Source organism: Diuraphis noxia, unplaced genomic scaffold (genome assembly GCF_037042655.1).
Source record: "Diuraphis noxia isolate RWA-SAM2 unplaced genomic scaffold, SU_Dnox_SAM2 contig0005, whole genome shotgun sequence".
In the NCBI taxonomy this organism is placed as follows: domain Eukaryota; kingdom Metazoa; phylum Arthropoda; class Insecta; order Hemiptera; family Aphididae; genus Diuraphis; species Diuraphis noxia.
Genome location: NW_028301715.1, coordinates 18,518,655 through 18,533,871, shown reverse-complemented (window position 1 = coordinate 18,533,871; position 15,217 = coordinate 18,518,655).

Sequence of the window (15,217 nt, the reverse complement as noted above, 5' to 3'; positions counted from 1 at the left end):
AAATGTATAATTAACGAAAAAAATATATAAAGTATGATTAGTTTAATACAATTGACTATAGACGACATTTTTGGGATTCATCACCTTTTTTTCAAAATTTTTTTTTTAGTTTTAATATTCAACCAAATGTATTGATCAAACGTGTTTTAGAAGTAAAAAAATGTATAATTAACGAAAAAAATATATAAAGTATTATAAGTTTAATACAATTGACTATAGACGACATTTTTGGGATTCATCACCTTTTTTTCAAAATTTTTTTTTTAGTTTTAATATTCAACCAAATGTATTGATCAAACGTGTTTTAGAAGTAAAAAAATGTATAATTAACGAAAAAAATATAAAAAGTATGATTAGTTCGATAGAAATGACTATAGACGACATTTAGCGGACTCATCACCATTCTTTCAAAATTTATTTTTTATTTTTAATATTCAACCAAATGTATTGATCAAACGTGTTTTAGAAGTAAAAAAATGTATAATTAACGAAAAAAATATAAAAAGTATGATTAGTTTGATACAATTGAATATATATGACATTTAGCGGACTCATCACCTTTTTTTCAAAATTTTTTTATTTTTAATATTCACCCAAATTTATTGATCAAACGTGTTTTAGAAGTTAAAAAATGTATAATTAACGAAAAAATATAAAAAGTATGATTAGTTCGATAGAAATGAGTATAGACGACATTTAGCGTACTCATCACCTTTTTTTCAAAATTTTTTTATTTTTTATTCAAACGTGTTTTAGAAGTAAAAAAATGTATAATTAACGAAAAAAATATAAAAAGTATGATTAGTTCGATAGAAATGACTATAGACGACATTTAGCGGACTCATCACCATTCTTTCAAAATTTATTTTTTATTTTTAATATTCACCCAAATGTATTGATCAAACGTGTTTTAGAAGGAAAAAAATGTATAATTAACTAAAAAAATATATAAAGTATGATTAGTTTAATACAATTGACTATAGACGACATTTTTTGGATTAATCACCTTTTTTTCAAAATTTTTTTCTTAGTTTTAATATTCACTCAAATTTATTGATGAAACGTGTTTTAGAAGTAAAAAAAGGAATATTAACGAAAAAATTATAAAAAGTATGATTAGTTCAATGGAAATGACTATAGATGACATTTTTCGGATTCATCACCTTTTTTTCAAAATTTTATTTTATTTTTAATATTCACCCAAATTTATTGATGAAACGTGTTTTAGAAGGAAAAAAATGTATAATTAACGAAAAAAATAGAAAATGTATGATTAGTTCAATAGAAATGACATTAGACCTCATTTAGCGAATTTTTAACCCATTCTCACAAAATTTTTTTTATTTTAATATTCAACCAAATGTATTGATCAAACGTGTTTTAGATGTAAAAAAATGTATAATTAACGAAAAAAATATATAAAGTATTATTAGTTTAATACAATTGACTATAGACGACATTTTTGGGATTCATCACCTTTTTTTCAAAATTTTTTTTAGTTTTAATATTCAACCAAATGTATTGATCAAACGTGTTTTAGAAGTAAAAAAATGTATAATTAACGAAAAAAATATATAAAGTATGATTAGTTTAATACAATTGACTATAGACGACATTTTTCGGATTCATCACCTTTTTTTCAAAATTTTTTTTTTAGTTTTAATATTCAACCAAATGTATTGATCAAACGTGTTTTAGAAGTAAAAAAATGTATAATTAACGAAAAAAATATAAAAAGTATGATTAGTTCGATAGAAATGACTATAGACGACATTTAGCGGACTCATCACCTTTCTTTCAAAATTTATTTTTTATTTTTAATATTCACCCAAATTTATTGATCAAACGTGTTTTAGAAGTAAAAAAATGTATAAATAACGAAAAAAATAGAAAAAGTATGATTAGTTTGATACAATTGACTATAGACAACTTTTAGCGGATTCATCACCTTTTTTTCAAAATTTTTTTTATTTTTAATATTCACCCAAATGTATTGATCAAACGTGTTTTAGAAGTAAAAAATGTATAATTAACGAAAAAAATATATAAAGTATGATTAGTTTAATACAATTGACTATAGACGACATTTTTGGGATTCATCACCTTTTTTTCAAAATTTTTTTTTTAGTTTTAATATTCAACCAAATGTATTGATCAAACGTGTTTTAGAAGTAAAAAAATGTATAATTAACGAAAAAAATATAAAAAGTATGATTAGTTCGATAGAAATGACTATAGACGACATTTAGCGGACTCATCACCATTCTTTCAAAATTTATTTTTTATTTTTAATATTCAACCAAATGTATTGATCAAACGTGTTTTAGAAGTAAAAAAATGTATAATTAACGAAAAAAATATAAAAAGTATGATTAGTTTGATACAATTGAATATATATGACATTTAGCGGACTCATCACCTTTTTTTCAAAATTTTTTTATTTTTAATATTCACCCAAATGTATTGATCAAACGTGTTTTAGAAGTAAAAAAATGTATAATTAACGAAAAAAATTGAAAATGTATGATTAGTTCAATAGAAATGACATTAGACCTCATTTAGCGAATTTTTAACCCATTCTCACAAAATTTCTTTTATTTTAATATTCAACCAAATGTATTGATCAAACGTGTTTTAGATGTAAAAAAATGTATAATTAACGAAAAAAATAGAAAAAGTATGATTAGTTTAATACAATTGACTATAGACGACATTTTTGGGATTCATCACCTTTTTTTCAAAATTTTTTTTTAGTTTTATTATTCAACCAAATGTATTGATCAAACGTGTTTTAGAAGTAAAAAAATGTATAATTAACGAAAAAAATATATAAAGTATGATTAGTTTAATACAATTGACTATAGAGGACATTTTTCGGATTCATCACCTTTTTTTCAAAATTTTTTTTTTAGTTTTAATATTCAACCAAATGTATTGATCAAACGTGTTTTAGAAGTAAAAAATGTATAATTGACGAAAAAAATATAAAAAGTATGATTAGTTCAATGGAAATGACTATAGATGACATTTAGCGGACTCATCACCTTTTTTTCAAAATTTTATTTTATTTTTAATATTCACCCTAATTTATTGATGAAACGTGTTTTAGAAGGAAAAAATGTATAATTAACGAAAAAAATATATAAAGTATGATTAGTTTAATACAATTGACTATAGACAACTTTTAGCGGATTCATCACCTTTTTTTCAACATTTTTTTTATATTTTAATATTCACCCAAATGTATTGATCAAACGTGTTTTAGAATTAAAAAATGTATAATTTTACGAAAAAAATATATAAAGTATTATTAGTTTAATACAATTGACTATAGACGACATTTTTGGGATTCATCACCTTTTTTTCAAAATTTTTTTTTTAGTTTTAATATTCAACCAAATGTATTGATCAAACGTGTTTTAGAAGTAAAAAAATGTATAATTAACGAAAAAAATATAAAAAGTATGATTAGTTCGATAGAAATGACTATAGACGACATTTAGCGGACTCATCACCATTCTTTCAAAATTTATTTTTTATTTTTAATATTCACCCAAATGTATTGATCAAACGTGTTTTAGATGTAAAAAATGTATAAATAACGAAAAAAATAGAAAAAGTATGATTAGTTTGATAGAAATGACATTAGACCTCATTTAGCGAATTTTTAACCCATTCTCACAAAATTTTTTTTATTTTAATATTCAACCAAATGTATTGATCAAACGTGTTTTAGATGTAAAAAAATGTATAATTAACGAAAAAAATATATAAAGTATTATTAGTTTAATACAATTGACTATAGACGACATTTTTGGGATTCATCACCTTTTTTTCAAAATTTTTTTTAGTTTTAATTTTCAACCAAATGTATTGATCAAACGTGTTTTAGAAGTAAAAAAATGTATAATTAACGAAAAAAATATATAAAGTATGATTAGTTTAATACAATTGACTATAGACGACATTTTTCGGATTCATCACCTTTTTTTCAAAATTTTTTTTTTAGTTTTAATATTCAACCAAATGTATTGATCAAACGTGTTTTAGAAGTAAAAAAATGTATAATTAACGAAAAAAATATAAAAAGTATGATTAGTTCGATAGAAATGACTATAGACGACATTTAGCGGACTCATCACCTTTTTTTCAAAATTTTATTTTATTTTTAATATTCACCCAAATTTATTGATGAAACGTGTTTTAGAAGGAAAAAAATGTATAATTAACGAAAAAAATATATAAAGTATGATTAGTTTAATACAATTGACTATAGACAACTTTTAGCGGATTCATCACCTTTTTTTCAAAATTTTTTTTATTTTTAATATTCACCCAAATGTATTGATCAAACGTGTTTTAGAAGTAAAAAATGTATAATTAACGAAAAAAATATATAAAGTATGATTAGTTTAATACAATTGACTATAGACGACATTTTTGGGATTCATCACCTTTTTTTCAAAATTTTTTTTTTAGTTTTAATATTCAACCAAATGTATTGATCAAACGTGTTTTAGAAGTAAAAAAATGTATAATTAACGAAAAAAATATATAAAGTATTATAAGTTTAATACAATTGACTATAGACGACATTTTTGGGATTCATCACCTTTTTTTCAAAATTTTTTTTTTAGTTTTAATATTCAACCAAATGTATTGATCAAACGTGTTTTAGAAGTAAAAAAATGTATAATTAACGAAAAAAATATAAAAAGTATGATTAGTTTGATACAATTGAATATATATGACATTTAGCGGACTCATCACCTTTTTTTCAAAATTTTTTTATTTTTAATATTCACCCAAATTTATTGATCAAACGTGTTTTAGAAGTTAAAAAATGTATAATTAACGAAAAAAATATAAAAAGTATGATTAGTTCGATAGAAATGAGTATAGACGACATTTAGCGTACTCATCACCTTTTTTTCAAAATTTTTTTATTTTTTATTCAAACGTGTTTTAGAAGTAAAAAAATGTATAATTAACGAAAAAAATATAAAAAGTATGATTAGTTCGATAGAAATGACTATAGACGACATTTAGCGGACTCATCACCATTCTTTCAAAATTTATTTTTTATTTTTAATATTCACCCAAATGTATTGATCAAACGTGTTTTAGAAGGAAAAAAATGTATAATTAACTAAAAAAATATATAAAGTATGATTAGTTTAATACAATTGACTATAGACGACATTTTTTGGATTAATCACCTTTTTTTCAAAATTTTTTTCTTAGTTTTAATATTCACTCAAATTTATTGATGAAACGTGTTTTAGAAGTAAAAAAAGGAATATTAACGAAAAAATTATAAAAAGTATGATTAGTTCAATGGAAATGACTATAGATGACATTTAGTTGACTCATCACCTTTTTTTCAAAATTTATTTTTTATTTTTAATATTCACCCAAATTTATTGATCAAACGTGTTTTAGATGTAAAAAATGTATAAATAACGAAAAAAATAGAAAAAGTATGATTAGTTTAATACAATTGACTATAGACGACATTTTTGGGATTCATCACCTTTTTTTCAAAATTTTTTTTTAGTTTTATTATTCAACCAAATGTATTGATCAAACGTGTTTTAGAAGTAAAAAAATGTATAATTAACGAAAAAAATATATAAAGTATGATTAGTTTAATACAATTGACTATAGACGACATTTTTCGGATTCATCACCTTTTTTTCAAAATTTTATTTTATTTTTAATATTCACCCAAATTTATTGATGAAACGTGTTTTAGAAGGAAAAAAATGTATAATTAACGAAAAAAATAGAAAATGTATGATTAGTTCAATAGAAATGACATTAGACCTCATTTAGCGAATTTTTAACCCATTCTCACAAAATTTTTTTTATTTTAATATTCAACCAAATGTATTGATCAAACGTGTTTTAGATGTAAAAAAATGTATAATTAACGAAAAAAATATATAAAGTATTATTAGTTTAATACAATTGACTATAGACGACATTTTTGGGATTCATCACCTTTTTTTCAAAATTTTTTTTAGTTTTAATATTCAACCAAATGTATTGATCAAACGTGTTTTAGAAGTAAAAAAATGTATAATTAACGAAAAAAATATATAAAGTATGATTAGTTCGATATAAATGACTATAGACGACATTTAGCGGACTCATCACCTTTTTTTCAAAATTTTATTTTATTTTTAATATTCACCCAAATTTATTGATGAAACGTGTTTTAGAAGGAAAAAAATGTATAATTAACGAAAAAAATATATAAAGTATGATTAGTTTAATACAATTGACTATAGACAACTTTTAGCGGATTCATCACCTTTTTTTCAAAATTTTTTTTATTTTTAATATTCACCCAAATGTATTGATCAAACGTTTTTTAGAAGTAAAAAATGTATAATTAACGAAAAAAATATATAAAGTATTATTAGTTTAATACAATTGACTATAGACGACATTTTTGGGATTCATCACCTTTTTTTCAAAATTTTTTTTTGTTTTATTATTCAACCAAATGTATTGATCAAACGTGTTTTAGAAGTAAAAAAATGTATAATTAACGAAAAAAATATATAAAGTATGATTAGTTTAATACAATTGACTATAGACGACATTTTTCGGATTCATCACCTTTTTTTCAAAATTTTTTTTATTTTTAATATTCACCCAAATGTATTGATCAAACGTGTTTTAGAAGTAAAAAAATGTATAATTAACGAAAAAAATATAAAAAGTATGATTAGTTCGATAGAAATGACTATAGACGACATTTAGTGGTCTCATCACCATTCTTTCAAAATTTATTTTTTATTTTTAATATTCAACCAAATGTATTGATCAAACGTGTTTTAGAAGTAAAAAAATGTATAATTAACGAAAAAAATATAAAAAGTATGATTAGTTTGATACAATTGAATATATATGACATTTAGCGGACTCATCACCTTTTTTTCAAAATTTTTTTATTTTTAATATTCACCCAAATTTATTGATCAAACGTGTTTTAGAAGTTAAAAAATGTATAATTAACGAAAAAAATATAAAAAGTATGATTAGTTCGATAGAAATGAGTATAGACGACATTTAGCGTACTCATCACCTTTTTTTCAAAATTTTTTTATTTTTTATTCAAACGTGTTTTAGAAGTAAAAAAATGTATAATTAACGAAAAAAATATAAAAAGTATGATTAGTTCGATAGAAATGATTATAGACGACATTTAGCGGACTCATCACCATTCTTTCAAAATTTATTTTTTATTTTTAATATTCACCCAAATGTATTGATCAAACGTGTTTTAGAAGGAAAAAAATGTATAATTAACTAAAAAAATATATAAAGTATGATTAGTTTAATACAATTGACTATAGACGACATTTTTTGGATTAATCACCTTTTTTTCAAAATTTTTTTCTTAGTTTTAATATTCACTCAAATTTATTGATGAAACGTGTTTTAGAAGTAAAAAAAGGAATATTAACGAAAAAATTATAAAAAGTATGATTAGTTCAATGGAAATGACTATAGATGACATTTAGTTGACTCATCACCTTTTTTTCAAAATTTATTTTTTATTTTTAATATTCACCCAAATTTATTGATCAAACGTGTTTTAGATGTAAAAAATGTATAAATAACGAAAAAAATAGAAAAAGTATGATTAGTTTAATACAATTGACTATAGACGACATTTTTGGGATTCATCACCTTTTTTTCAAAATTTTTTTTTAGTTTTATTATTCAACCAAATGTATTGATCAAACGTGTTTTAGAAGTAAAAAAATGTATAATTAACGAAAAAAATATATAAAGTATGATTAGTTTAATACAATTGACTATAGACGACATTTTTCGGATTCATCACCTTTTTTTCAAAATTTTATTTTATTTTTAATATTCACCCAAATTTATTGATGAAACGTGTTTTAGAAGGAAAAAAATGTATAATTAACGAAAAAAATAGAAAATGTATGATTAGTTCAATAGAAATGACATTAGACCTCATTTAGCGAATTTTTAACCCATTCTCACAAAATTTTTTTTATTTTAATATTCAACCAAATGTATTGATCAAACGTGTTTTAGATGTAAAAAAATGTATAATTAACGAAAAAAATATATAAAGTATTATTAGTTTAATACAATTGACTATAGACGACATTTTTGGGATTCATCACCTTTTTTTCAAAATTTTTTTTAGTTTTAATATTCAACCAAATGTATTGATCAAACGTGTTTTAGAAGTAAAAAAATGTATAATTAACGAAAAAAATATATAAAGTATGATTAGTTCGATATAAATGACTATAGACGACATTTAGCGGACTCATCACCTTTTTTTCAAAATTTTATTTTATTTTTAATATTCACCCAAATTTATTGATGAAACGTGTTTTAGAAGGAAAAAAATGTATAATTAACGAAAAAAATATATAAAGTATGATTAGTTTAATACAATTGACTATAGACAACTTTTAGCGGATTCATCACCTTTTTTTCAAAATTTTTTTTATTTTTAATATTCACCCAAATGTATTGATCAAACGTTTTTTAGAAGTAAAAAATGTATAATTAACGAAAAAAATATATAAAGTATTATTAGTTTAATACAATTGACTATAGACGACATTTTTGGGATTCATCACCTTTTTTTCAAAATTTTTTTTTAGTTTTATTATTCAACCAAATGTATTGATCAAACGTGTTTTAGAAGTAAAAAAATGTATAATTAACGAAAAAAATATATAAAGTATGATTAGTTTAATACAATTGACTATAGACGACATTTTTCGGATTCATCACCTTTTTTTCAAAATTTTATTTTATTTTTAATATTCACCCAAATTTATTGATGAAACGTGTTTTAGAAGGAAAAAAATGTATAATTAACGAAAAAAATAGAAAATGTATGATTAGTTCAATAGAAATGACATTAGACCTCATTTAGCGAATTTTTAACCCATTCTCACAAAATTTTTTTTATTTTAATATTCAACCAAATGTATTGATCAAACGTGTTTTAGATGTAAAAAAATGTATAATTAACGAAAAAAATATATAAAGTATTATTAGTTTAATACAATTGACTATAGACGACATTTTTGGGATTCATCACCTTTTTTTCAAAATTTTTTTTAGTTTTAATATTCAACCAAATGTATTGATCAAACGTGTTTTAGAAGTAAAAAAATGTATAATTAACGAAAAAAATATATAAAGTATGATTAGTTTAATACAATTGACTATAGACGACATTTTTCGGATTCATCACCTTTTTTTCAAAATTTTTTTTTTAGTTTTAATATTCAACCAAATGTATTGATCAAACGTGTTTTAGAAGTAAAAAAATGTATAATTAACGAAAAAAATATAAAAAGTATGATTAGTTTAATACAATTGACTATAGACAACTTTTAGCGGATTCATCACCTTTTTTTCAAAATTTTTTTTATTTTTAATATTCACCCAAATGTATTGATCAAACGTGTTTTAGATGTAAAAAATGTATAAATAACGAAAAAAATAGAAAAAGTATGATTAGTTTGATACAATTGAATATATATGACATTTAGCGGACTCATCACCTTTTTTTCAAAATTTTTTTTATTTTTAATATTCACCCAAATGTATTGATCAAACGTGTTTTAGAAGTAAAAAAATGTATAATTAACGAAAAAAATAGAAAATGTATGATTAGTTCAATAGAAATGACATTAGACCTCATTTAGCGAATTTTTAACCCATTCTCACAAAATTTTTTTTATTTTAATATTCAACCAAATGTATTGATCAAACGTGTTTTAGATGTAAAAAAATGTATAATTAACGAAAAAAATATAAAAAGTATGATTAGTTCAATGGAAATGACTATAGATGACATTTAGTTGACTCATCACCTTTTTTTCAAAATTTATTTTTTATTTTTAATATTCACCCAAATTTATTGATCAAACGTGTTTTAGATGTAAAAAATGTATAAATAACGAAAAAAATAGAAAAAGTATGATTAGTTTGATACAATTGAATATATATGACATTTAGCGGACTCATCACCTTTTTTTCAAAATTTTTTTTTATTTTAATATTCAACCAAATGTATTGATCAAACGTTTTTTAGATGTAAAAAAATGTATAATTTACGAAAAAAATATAAAAAGTACGATTAGTTCGATAGAAATGACTATAGACGACATTTTTCGGATTAATCACCTTTTTTTCAAAATTTTTTTTTTAGTTTTAATATTCAACCAAATGTATTGATCAAACGTTTTAGAAGTAAAAAAATGTATAATTAATTAAAAAAATATAAAAAGTATGATTATATCAATAAAAATGACTATAGACGACATTTAGTGGACTCATCACCTTTTTTTCAAAATTTTTTTTTAATTTTAATATTCAACCAAATGTATTGATCAAACGTGTTTTAGAAGTAAAAAAATGTATAATTAACGAAAAAAATATAAAAAGTATGATTAGTTCGATAGAAATGACTATAGACGACATTTAGCGGACTCATCACCTTTCTTTCAAAATTTATTTTTTATTTTTAATATTCACCCAAATTTATTGATCAAACGTGTTTTAGAAGTAAAAAAATGTATAATTAATTAAAAAAATATAAAAAGTATGATTATATCAATAAAAATGACTATAGACGACATTTAGTGGACTCATCACCTTTTTTTCAAAATTTTTTTTTAATTTTAATATTCAACCAAATGTATTGATCAAACGTGTTTTAGAAGTAAAAAAATGTATAATTAACGAAAAAAATATAAAAAGTATGATTAGTTTAATACAATTGACTATAGACAACTTTTAGCGGATTCATCACCTTTTTTTCAAAATTTTTTTTATTTTTAATATTCACCCAAATGTATTGATCAAACGTGTTTTAGATGTAAAAAATGTATAAATAACGAAAAAAATAGAAAAAGTATGATTAGTTTGATACAATTGAATATATATGACATTTAGCGGACTCATCACCTTTTTTTCAAAATTTTTTTTATTTTTAATATTCACCCAAATGTATTGATCAAACGTGTTTTAGAAGTAAAAAAATGTATAATTAACGAAAAAAATAGAAAATGTATGATTAGTTCAATAGAAATGACATTAGACCTCATTTAGCGAATTTTTAACCCATTCTCACAAAATTTTTTTTATTTTAATATTCAACCAAATGTATTGATCAAACGTGTTTAAGATGTAAAAAAATGTATAATTAACGAAAAAAATATAAAAAGTATGATTAGTTCAATGGAAATGACTATAGATGACATTTAGTTGACTCATCACCTTTTTTTCAAAATTTATTTTTTATTTTTAATATTCACCCAAATTTATTGATCAAACGTGTTTTAGATGTAAAAAATGTATAAATGACGAAAAAAATAGAAAAAGTATGATTAGTTTGATACAATTGAATATATATGACATTTAGCGGACTCATCACCTTTTTTTCAAAATTTTTTTTTATTTTAATATTCAACCAAATGTATTGATCAAACGTTTTTTAGATGTAAAAAAATGTATAATTTACGAAAAAAATATAAAAAGTACGATTAGTTCGATAGAAATGACTATAGACGACATTTTTCGGATTAATCACCTTTTTTTCAAAATTTTTTTTTTAGTTTTAATATTCAACCAAATGTATTGATCAAACGTTTTAGAAGTAAAAAAATGTATAATTAATTAAAAAAATATAAAAAGTATGATTATATCAATAAAAATGACTATAGACGACATTTAGTGGACTCATCACCTTTTTTTCAAAATTTTTTTTTAATTTTAATATTCAACCAAATGTATTGATCAAACGTGTTTTAGAAGTAAAAAAATGTATAATTAACGAAAAAAATATAAAAAGTATGATTAGTTCGATAGAAATGACTATAGACGACATTTAGCGGACTCATCACCTTTCTTTCAAAATTTATTTTTTATTTTTAATATTCACCCAAATTTATTGATCAAACGTGTTTTAGAAGTAAAAAAATGTATAATTAACGAAAAAAATATAAAAAGTATGATTATATCAATAAAAATGACTATAGACGACATTTAGTGGACTCATCACCTTTTTTTCAAAATTTTTTTTTAATTTTAATATTCAACCAAATGTATTGATCAAACGTGTTTTAGAAGTAAAAAAATGTATAATTAACGAAAAAAATATAAAAAGTATGATTAGTTTAATACAATTGACTATAGACAACTTTTAGCGGATTCATCACCTTTTTTTCAAAATTTTTTTTATTTTTAATATTCACCCAAATGTATTGATCAAACGTGTTTTAGATGTAAAAAATGTATAAATAACGAAAAAAATAGAAAAAGTATGATTAGTTTGATACAATTGAATATATATGACATTTAGCGGACTCATCACCTTTTTTTCAAAATTTTTTTTATTTTTAATATTCACCCAAATGTATTGATCAAACGTGTTTTAGAAGTAAAAAAATGTATAATTAACGAAAAAAATAGAAAATGTATGATTAGTTCAATAGAAATGACATTAGACCTCATTTAGCGAATTTTTAACCCATTCTCACAAAATTTTTTTTATTTTAATATTCAACCAAATGTATTGATCAAACGTGTTTAAGATGTAAAAAAATGTATAATTAACGAAAAAAATATAAAAAGTATGATTAGTTCAATGGAAATGACTATAGATGACATTTAGTTGACTCATCACCTTTTTTTCAAAATTTATTTTTTATTTTTAATATTCACCCAAATTTATTGATCAAACGTGTTTTAGATGTAAAAAATGTATAAATGACGAAAAAAATAGAAAAAGTATGATTAGTTTGATACAATTGAATATATATGACATTTAGCGGACTCATCACCTTTTTTTCAAAATTTTTTTTTATTTTAATATTCAACCAAATGTATTGATCAAACGTTTTTTAGATGTAAAAAAATGTATAATTTACGAAAAAAATATAAAAAGTACGATTAGTTCGATAGAAATGACTATAGACGACATTTTTCGGATTAATCACCTTTTTTTCAAAATTTTTTTTTTAGTTTTAATATTCAACCAAATGTATTGATCAAACGTTTTAGAAGTAAAAAAATGTATAATTAATTAAAAAAATATAAAAAGTATGATTATATCAATAAAAATGACTATAGACGACATTTAGTGGACTCATCACCTTTTTTTCAAAATTTTTTTTTAATTTTAATATTCAACCAAATGTATTGATCAAACGTGTTTTAGAAGTAAAAAAATGTATAATTAACGAAAAAAATATAAAAAGTATGATTAGTTCGATAGAAATGACTATAGACGACATTTAGCGGACTCATCACCTTTCTTTCAAAATTTATTTTTTATTTTTAATATTCACCCAAATTTATTGATCAAACGTGTTTTAGAAGTAAAAAAATGTATAATTAACGAAAAAAATATAAAAAGTATGATTATATCAATAAAAATGACTATAGACGACATTTAGTGGACTCATCACCTTTTTTTCAAAATTTTTTTTTAATTTTAATATTCAACCAAATGTATTGATCAAACGTGTTTTAGAAGTAAAAAAATGTATAATTAACGAAAAAAATATAAAAAGTATGATTAGTTTAATACAATTGACTATAGACAACTTTTAGCGGATTCATCACCTTTTTTTCAAAATTTTTTTTATTTTTAATATTCACCCAAATGTATTGATCAAACGTGTTTTAGATGTAAAAAATGTATAAATAACGAAAAAAATAGAAAAAGTATGATTAGTTTGATACAATTGAATATATATGACATTTAGCGGACTCATCACCTTTTTTTCAAAATTTTTTTTATTTTTAATATTCACCCAAATGTATTGATCAAACGTGTTTTAGAAGTAAAAAAATGTATAATTAACGAAAAAAATAGAAAATGTATGATTAGTTCAATAGAAATGACATTAGACCTCATTTAGCGAATTTTTAACCCATTCTCACAAAATTTTTTTTATTTTAATATTCAACCAAATGTATTGATCAAACGTGTTTTAGATGTAAAAAAATGTATAATTAACGAAAAAAATATAAAAAGTATGATTAGTTCAATGGAAATGACTATAGATGACATTTAGTTGACTCATCACCTTTTTTTCAAAATTTATTTTTTATTTTTAATATTCACCCAAATTTATTGATCAAACGTGTTTTAGATGTAAAAAATGTATAAATAACGAAAAAAATAGAAAAAGTATGATTAGTTTGATACAATTGAATATATATGACATTTAGCGGACTCATCACCTTTTTTTCAAAATTTTTTTTTATTTTAATATTCAACCAAATGTATTGATCAAACGTTTTTTAGATGTAAAAAAATGTATAATTTACGAAAAAAATATAAAAAGTACGATTAGTTCGATAGAAATGACTATAGACGACATTTTTCGGATTAATCACCTTTTTTTCAAAATTTTTTTTTTAGTTTTAATATTCAACCAAATGTATTGATCAAACGTTTTAGAAGTAAAAAAATGTATAATTAATTAAAAAAATATAAAAAGTATGATTATATCAATAAAAATGACTATAGACGACATTTAGTGGACTCATCACCTTTTTTTCAAAATTTTTTTTTAATTTTAATATTCAACCAAATGTATTGATCAAACGTGTTTTAGAAGTAAAAAAATGTATAATTAACGAAAAAAATATAAAAAGTATGATTAGTTCGATAGAAATGACTATAGACGACATTTAGCGGACTCATCACCTTTCTTTCAAAATTTATTTTTTATTTTTAATATTCACCCAAATTTATTGATCAAACGTGTTTTAGAAGTAAAAAAATGTATAATTAACGAAAAAAATATATAAAGTATTATTAGTTTAATACAATTGTTTATAGACGACATTTAGCGGACTTTTAACCCTTTCACACAAAATTTTTTTAATTTTAATATTCAACCAAATGCATTGATCAAACATGTTTTAGAAGTAAAAAAATGTATAATAACGAAAAAAATATAAGAAGTTGGTATGATTAGTTTGATACAATTGACTATAGATGACATTTAGCGGACTCATCACCTTTTTTTCAAAATTTTTATTTTTTATATTCGCTGAAATGTATTGATCAAACGTGTTTTAGATTTAAAAAAATGTAAAATTAACTATTAAAAAGTATGACTAGTTCAATACAAATCACTTTAGACGTCATTTATTGGACTCAACACCTTTATTTCAA